The 8,893-nt window shown below is 37.7% G+C and overlaps 1 long non-coding RNA gene across 1 annotated transcript; it reads left to right on the top strand.

Annotated features, from left to right (window-relative positions):
- Positions 1–461: 461 nt before the first annotated feature.
- Positions 462–2,020, top strand: LOC133274730 (uncharacterized). The gene is made up of 3 exons (XR_009745217.1): positions 462–933; positions 1,456–1,594; positions 1,801–2,020. It is a non-coding gene; the product is annotated as an uncharacterized LOC133274730 (long non-coding RNA).
- Positions 2,021–8,893: the final 6,873 nt, after the last annotated feature.

The raw sequence follows: 8,893 nt of genomic DNA, 5'->3' as shown, positions 1-8,893 counted from the left end.
TATTTTGTGCTTATAAATAGAAAAATAAATGACCACAAAAATCGCAATACTCTGTCAGACTGGGATTTAATCTCATCCAATATCCTGTCTTTGAGTGGATTTCTAACGAAAGTGGAAGAATAAAGGCAGCATGTGGTACGTATAGTGCATATGTTGATAATTTCCTAGAATACTGCCCTCAGCTGAGACAATCCCAGTCACGGTGCAGTCAAATCACCACATAAACAGACGCAGAGCATTTTCCTTTCCCTTGAATACAAATATTATTTGGTATTTGAATGGGACATTATTCCTTCCCTTTGCAGCATCATTCACTTAACATGATTTTTAAAAAAGAAAGCACAATTGAAATGTGTTTTTTTTCTATATATAATAAGCAAAATGTTCAGCAGATTGTTGTTACTGTGTGAAAAGTGTGTTTGTTTCTCTGTAATTGGTTACTATTTCTTTTCAGACTTTTACCTATCAATGAAAAAGTGAGCCAGCTAGACAGAGTGATGTGAAGTCACCAAATACTAGTGGTGTCTTGGCAGGAAGGTCTGAAGTGCAACTGAAGGATGTTTGACTCTTTTAGTTCTGGAACCCTGACAAAAGTGGTAACATTCTCACTTCAGTTATGCTACATCTGTATCACTGAATGAGACAAAAAGGCACACTGAACAATTGCTATCACTGTTTCAGTTCTCAAAAAGGAAGATTTGCCAGACAGTACAATCTTCATGGTCTTCCTCCCATTTCTATTTAAATCACTGTACATCCTTCTGGTGGAAGAATTGCACATCTACCATTCAGTAATCAATACACTGATGTATATCAAATAGGATTCATAAATCATTGCAGAAAAATATTTTTTCCATGCTGAGAATGCCTATCCTTATGCAATTAAAACTGGCAAGAATAAGTATGTTTAGAAAATTTGCAAGAAAAGGCAAGGTAACTAGTGATTCCACACCCCCACCTCATTTGTTTTATATTTGAATCGTTATGAAACAGGTTTTCTGTCCTGCCAAAGTTTAAAAAATATCTAAAATACTGTTACTGAGCTAAGACCTTTCCAAACATTTTTTAAGACTGAGACCAGAATTTGATAGGGGAGCCCGAGTGCAGGTCTACTTTCCGTTCAGTTCTGATTAGACTTGAACCTTGTTCTTCCAAACCTGTTTTAAATGAGTATTTTCGGTTAGGCAGCTGTCTAGAAAGCTAAGGAACCTTTAGTTGTAAAGGATCAGATGCGACAATCAGACACTATTGGAGGACCCTGATGTCATTTTAAGAAACTGTTATATGTTTACAAGTTTTCCCATCTTCTCTTTTGCCAGAATTAGAACTGTGTCAGAAACATGGCATTTGGGCCTAAATATGGCAAACGTGTGAAAGTGGTCAAGTGGAGGGGAGTGTTTTAGCAATCATAAGATGTATGCAACACCCTCAGAAAATTCCATGTTTGTTTTGTAGAACAGCATTGAAGCTACTGTAATTACAGCTGCACGTGAGAAAAAGAGAAAAAAACCCTATCTAACAACCAAGGAAACACAAACCTTTATCTCTCAAGTTCGGTGAGCAGTGTCAGTTGTGGAATGTGGATTCTATTGAGGTAGAGATGTGTTTTTCACACTTGAAGATGTGTTATTGCAGTTGACCCTGGGATTTTTAAAATGGACACATCCCTCTTAAAATTTACAACGCTCATACTTTGGCTCTGTTTTCTCTATGAGTGCCTTGAAAAAGCTTAGGATATTCACCTGACTGATGGGTGAATAATATCATTTGTATTTTCCTCTTGCCTCTCCTTTTCAACAGTTCCATGAACAATGAATTTTTCCTGGTCAAAGTATTGTCATTTCTGTCATCAAAAAGTAACTTGTGTGCTATCTGTCGCAGACTTTCTTCCAAAGAATGACAGGTAATTTCTCTAGCATCATTTCAGTGACAGTTTCTGCTTTTATCACACAACTCCTGTAGTGATGATTCACCTCTTTCATAAATTTGGCATTCACCAAATAGTATTGCACAGTATAAAACCAGCTATTGTATATATTCCCAAGTATTATGATTTCTGTACAAACTAGGGAAAGGTAAGCTAAATAGTCAGTAAACAATTATTTTGAAGTATGTGTAGCAAGCGAATAGTATTTAAAAGGACGCTATCAAGAAATACATGTTTTAAGTTGAGATATGTGACTATGTTATTCAATCTGAAAACCTGGCTCAGCATAATATCCTAATAGTGGGAAGATTGATTCTCTAAATGATAGTTGTAATCCATGACTAGGAAAAATAAGAACAATGTGGACATGGGCAATAAGCATAACTTGCAATTTAACAGTGGGCACAAGAAATGGATAGTGATATCCCCTATTGATGCTGTACAGCAAGCCAAAGTTATGAAGTTTGGGGTGTGTTCTAAATGCTTCTAAAGCAGAGTTTCTAAATTTGCTAGCAGAATAAATAGTTATTTAGAATTAAACATTGAAACTAATACAAAGCCATGTATTTGTATATTTAATGGGAATCAGAGGTTAAATTAAGAACTGTGACATTTCTGGAGGTTAGCATATTTTTTTATTCAAAGCATAAATGCTCTAGTCAAAATATGCAGTTATAAAAGTGTAGTAGGGAAAATCAAGCCCATCTTTCTCTTCTGCCACACCTATTGTAACTCAGTTTTGTGCTAGTAGGCTATATGCTTTTCACTGTTAAGGAGTCTTTTGCTGAAGTCACTGGGTAGCTTTTAAGACATTGCTGTGTTACGTTGCTGTCCTACCATAGCCAGCTATGGTCTGTGAATGCACATTAAATACTTTTGCACAGCATATTTATCTGTTTGTGTGGCTAAACTAATTAGAATTGGTAACAGCTTTCTTTCTGTATCTTTGTCAATAAAGTCTGTGAAGTAGAGCATCTTGCTACATGTACATGTACAGTGCCAGATAGAAGCAGATTCATTCTTCACAATTTTTCTATTTCATTTTGTACTATTTCAGCTGGTAAAAAAAAACACAAAACATTTTGTGATACTGGCTTTTTCTTTTTGTCCCAGGAATAACTTGGAATATTTTATTTCTTGTATTTCTAGTAAGTTTGCATATATATATATGTTTAAGTCTATACTTGCCAATGTGTATAGTCATTACTGGAAATCAAAGAATTGACAGCTGTACTTCTGCACACATTTTACATGGGGTATAGACTACATTGCAAAGGCATTTGTTCTCCAAGTGGTAAATATTTATTTTATAGCTGTTCTGAGCATATTCATACTATGGCTGGGCTTTTTTGTCTTAAGGTATTTGTTAAAGAACTAGGTCTTAATTATTTGCAGTAAGATCTTTTGTTTTTTTTTTCAGGTTTTCAGACAGTTGCACATGGAGATGAATCTTACTTCTCCAGTGAGACACTAATACAATGAACGTGGAGAAAAAGTTGTCAGTGTCAAGTGGTAAGTAGCATTTGTAGAACAGGTTTTCTGTTTACTGCATTGAGGACTTAAAACTAAAATATGAATCTGGACTAATTTTTAGTCCTTTGCTTAGGTTGGTGCCCTTAAATTGAACTAAAAATGGCAAATAATAATTAAACTAATGAATAAAGTTATTTTTTTATGTAATTCTAGCATTTTAATATTTGCATAATTTTTCATCTTTTCTTAGTGATTGTGTGTCTTTTTTACCTGTAGGAACTTCCTTAGTCTGAGACTTTTTCTTTCAGTTTCAATGAGATAACACAGAGTTTCTCTCTTCTACTCTTGTATATGGTCTATAAATAAGACATCATTCCAACTCTGCTGAAGAAAAGTTATTTCTTTGAGCTTTCCTTCAGTGTTTTCTAACAAATAGCTATACCTTTATACTATAAATTTAATTAGGCATGTAAATATTTATCTCTATGACATCTTTTTCTTTATTCCTGAATATCTTCATTATGCAGATAGAAGATTTTTAGTACAAGGTTTTAAATAAATGAGCTTAAGAGCTTCAGACTCTAGTATTGCTAGTGTCTGTAAATAATTCTAATATCATGCGAGATGTGTGCAAGGAATATGTAGCATTTGTAAGTCATTAAAAGGAGACTTAAATTATTTGGGTTGTGCTCCTCAACAAATGTCTATGTAAGTAGCTAGATTATTTCTCTTCTAGTCCTAACCACTTTCTGAGAAGCAAATATGATTTAATCCCAGCTAGAAGTAGAGTTTTCAGAGGTTTTTGACCCTCCTTACAAGCAGATAGCATTCCATGACCACGTTTAAGGAAGAGAGAAGACTCTCTTTGTTATGAGCATTTTCTTGTAAATTCAAAGTTTACAGTTTCTTTCAGGTCAATGATATTTAAAAAAAATAATTCTTGATTATTAAAAAAAAAAGAATATAAAGAATGCTTATGGAAACAGTTGTAATAAGAACAGCATGATAGCCTCAGCTAAATATTTTCCAAAACTGCTTGAGGAGTTTACTGAGCAGCAACTAAAAACATCGGTGTTATCAGTGCTGTTCCCAGGCTGAAAGTCAAAACCATAGCACTGCACCAGCTACTAAGAAGGAGAAAAATAACTGCTACTGCTAAACCAAGGACAACGAGTTAGTACATTTCTTTCTAAACCAGCATTTAACTATAACTCAGTCATGATGAAACACTTTCCCCTGCCTTCATTGTGAACTCCTGTGACTACATGGCCTGTATGACAATCAACCCAGATATTTCAATCGCCTTATTGAATTAGGAAATATGTATTAATTTTCTTCTTCTTATAATAATTAAGGAACTTTTGCACATAGGAACAGCTTTTGGAAGAAGAATGTATGAATAGGCAGACAGGAATCCCATAAAGTTCAACAAAGGGAATTGCTGTGTCCTGCAGGTGGAGAGCTATAATCCAATCCGCCAGTATAGGCTAGGATAGGAGAGTAAAGATGGATTCTTATTCTTGTCAATAGTATTCATTGAATGGATAAGAAGTACCAGGCACAAACTCAAGTGCAGGAAATTTTAAGGAGGTGATCCTGCCCCTCTACTCTGCTCTTGTGAGACCTCACCTGGAGTATTGTGTGCAGTTCTGGTGTCCTCAAAATAAAAAAGGACATGGAACTGTTGGAACAAGTCCAGAGAAGGGCCACAAGGATGATCAGGGGACTGGAGCACCTCCCGTATGAAGACAGGCTGAGAAAGTTGGGGCTGTTCAGCCTGGAGAAGAGAAGGCTGCACGGAGACCTCATAGCAGCCTTCCAGTATCTGAAGGGGGCCTATAGGGATGCTGGGGAGGGACTCTTCATTAGAGACGGTAGTGACAGGACAAGGGGTAACGGGTTCAAACTTAAACAGGGGAAGTTTAGGTTGGATATAAGAAGGAAATTCTTTCCTGTTAGGGTGGTGAGGCACTGGAATAGGTTGCCCATGGAGGTTGTGAATGCTCCATCCCTGGCAGTGTTCAAGGCCAGGTTGGATGAGGCCTTGGGTGATATGGTTTAGCGTGAGGTTGGAACGACAGGGGGGTTGGAACTAGATGATCTTAAGGTCCTTTCCAACCCTAAGGATTCTATGATTCTATGATTCTAAATTCCACTTAAATGTAAGACAAAATAATGTACTGTTCAGTGGTCAAACACTGAATAGTTTTCCCAGGGGTGTTATGAAGTGTCATGCTTGCAACATTCAAAATGCCACTGGAGAAAACCCTGAACAGTGTGCTCCAGTATGACCTGTCTTTGATCAGGGAGCTGGACCTTGGTAAACTCTAGAGGTCTCTTCCAACCTAAAACTCATCCTGTGAACTTCCTGGGTAGACTGCAGAAATGCATCAGAACAAACTATTTTGAAGAATTCTAAGCATACTGTGTCAGAGAAAGTTTTCTTGGCCTTTTGTTGGCTGATTGCTGTCATTTCATCTGGTCATGTTTCTCTAATTGGTTCAACACTGAATATTTTGAAAATAGAGATGAGCATCTGCAAGTTACCCACAATTTAAAAAGCAGCAAACTTACCGGGTTTCCTAAAAGACTTCCACGCACTTGATACATGTCATCCAAAAGGTGGCACAGCTGCTTGCATAAGTGAGGGAAAACTTCCTTCCCAACAACTGTAGGCCAACAAAGCCATAATAAGTGTCCTGGGTTCAGCAGTAGCAGTCATGTTTTTCCTTTGTGTTAACTGGTGCAGTGCTGTGTTTTGACTTCTAGCTTGAGAACAGTGTTGGTGAAGCCGATGTTTTCGGTTGTTGCTAAGTGATGTTTACCCTGACCAAGGACTCTGTGAGGCTCATGCTCTGCCAGGGAGGAGGGGAAGCTGTGAGGAAGCAGAGACGGGGCGCCTGACCCGGACTAGCCGGGGAGGTATTCCATACCACAGCACGTCATGCCCGGGGTGGGGGGGTAACTGGGAGTTACCCGGAAGGACAGGGGCTTCCGGGTGGAACTCGCTTTCTTGGCCGGTGGTATCGTATTCTCTTCCCTTGTTATTTTCCCTTATCATTGTTCTAGCTGATAGTAGCGGTGGTGATTTGTTGCTGGACTGTTCTTGTCTCAACCCGTAGGAGTTGCACTCTCTCGATCCTCCTCCCCGTTCCTCTGGGAGCGGGGAAGGGGAGAGCCCCGGTGAGGGGGGAGGCTTGGTGAGGGGGGAAGACGGACACGGACCTCGATTGTTGTCAGCTCGGCACCACTCACTGGGAGTGAGTGAACAAGTTACCTGACTGGGTTTAAACCACGACAGACTGCTACTGCTGAACCCAGGACAATAAGTCTGACTAGTTAAAAAAAGAGCCTGACTGAATACTTAAATGTGGAAACTTGACCTCAGCAAAATTCCTCTAGTGCTAACATAAAAACAGGAGGAAAACAGTGGGAAAAACAGAAGTTTCAAAATGAGTTCTGAAGAAAAGTACCTTCTTCATTCATGATTGCTTGCTCTGTTTTTCTCATGTTGCATGGATTTAAGCCTCCCAAACCTCCTAATGACAAAACTTGTGCATGAACTAGATTGCTGTAGGCTTCCATTATACTTACATTCATCAGGATAAATATTAAACAGAGAGATTAAAACTCTTATATGACCAAGATGAGGTGAAATTGAATTAAAGTGCTCTCTCTTTTTGTTTTAATATGGTTATAATCATCACACATATACACGGATGTAGTATGCATTTAATTCCTTTCCAGTTCATTCTTTGCTCCTATATGAGGAGCAGTACCAGTCAATAATTACCTTTTGTTTCATTTTTGGTCTTAAATTTGCCCCGATTTTAATTTTATCTCTGAACTTCAGCACAAGAGCAGATGAAAACCTGCTTTTAAGTTCCATGTGACTGGAGTGATTAGTTCATGCAAAGTTAAACTTTCACATGTAATTAAATAGGTTTTATAAATTGTTTTGAAACAGTGGAAACAAGTTGGTATGTTGTATTTTGAATTAATGAAATTTCACTAGAGGAGATGAGATAGCACAGTAAATAGAGTGAGGCTTCTATAGCACAAACAGAACACTGTGAGCACTGAGGCGAGTTTGTTACTGACATCCATTACCTTATTCTGTGGAGATACTGTAATGTGATTATTCTCCTGCAGGCCATCACAAGTTGTCACTTCTGGTTGCTGTTGGCTTGTATTTGCTGTGGTCCCATACACTGCTCTTTGCAAAGTCACAAGTTGTGGTGTACCTGCCTGGAAATGTATGTCATTCCTGCACATGAACTGACTGAGGAGTAAATTTAAGGCTATTGTAACTTTTTCTTTGTGCCTGGAAAAAATAATTTTCTGCAAAATATGACATCATAATTCTGAATAGCAAGTAAAACTTTGTTGAGTTCTTTATAGCCTGAGTAATTCAAATGACTTAACTAAGGAGAACAGTCATTTCAGTCTGAGGCTATTTTTCTTTTACATGGCAAATTATTGAAATTTATTAATTTTCAATGCTGACCTGTTATAAGCTGTTCTAGTTTAAAAAAAAATAAATGTGCAGGGTGGTAGAAGTGGAGAAAGAGGCATAAAGTGTATTGGAAACCTACCAAATGTCCCCTGCAAATGGACCCTATTCAGAATCAGTAAGCGTATGATGAGTGAAGTGGTTTTGAATATCGCCTTTAGATTCCATGCTGTTACAAGGCCAGCCCCGAACATGGCAACTCTTATTTCCACACACAGTACCTCTTCACTCTCAATTTAACCCAAAAATCTGATGAACCCATTACTCCATACTTGATTTCATGGAACAAGGAGTAGATATAGTTACAAATGATCAATCACAAGCCGTGAACCAAAGCAGCAAGGCATTAACAATTCACACCATTTCGGTCCACTTGCTCAAGCAGAAGATGTGCCAGCATATTTAATGCACAGCTACTTCGTTCACTTCTTTCAGTTCAAGAAAAGACATGACTCATGCTCATTTTAGGAACTGAGGAGACTTCATAGGTTTTCATGACTCCTAACCACTGAGTGTTTGAGTTTGCACTTCTAAACAAAATAACCAGGTGTTCAGTAAAGGTCACAGAGATAGATAAGTTTTTAAATTAAATTTTCCTCAGGTTAAAAATAAATGGAAGGATGACCTAGGAAACAATTCCCATAATAAAACCAAGTTGTGTTGTATGAATTTGTATTGTACAATCTACATCTTGTTCAGCAGTATTGTAACACTGTAGACCCCACAGGCATATGCCGTCAATTTAATGGGATCACTGAAAAAGCAAAACAGCTGTGAAAGATTGCTTTAAGTACAGCAATCGTGTACTTGTCATTCTGTTCAATGGTGGAAAAATCCAAATTCGGGTAGGCATCAGTATTTAAGAAAATGACTGCTAAAGCATCTCTCATAAGTACCTTAGGGACAATAGGATTTGACATATAGCATGTAAACAAAAGTACACAGCAGCTGTTAGATGAGTTTTTGTTTGAGTAAAAGCA

Source organism: Pezoporus flaviventris, unplaced genomic scaffold (assembly GCF_033815535.1).
Source record: "Pezoporus flaviventris isolate CSIRO_AGI_PZ_B2104156 unplaced genomic scaffold, CSIRO_AGI_Pfla_v1 ptg000036l, whole genome shotgun sequence".
Taxonomy (NCBI): domain Eukaryota; kingdom Metazoa; phylum Chordata; class Aves; order Psittaciformes; family Psittacidae; genus Pezoporus; species Pezoporus flaviventris.
The sequence above is the reverse complement of the archived record's forward strand: the minus strand, read 5'-3'. Positions and strand labels throughout refer to the sequence as shown.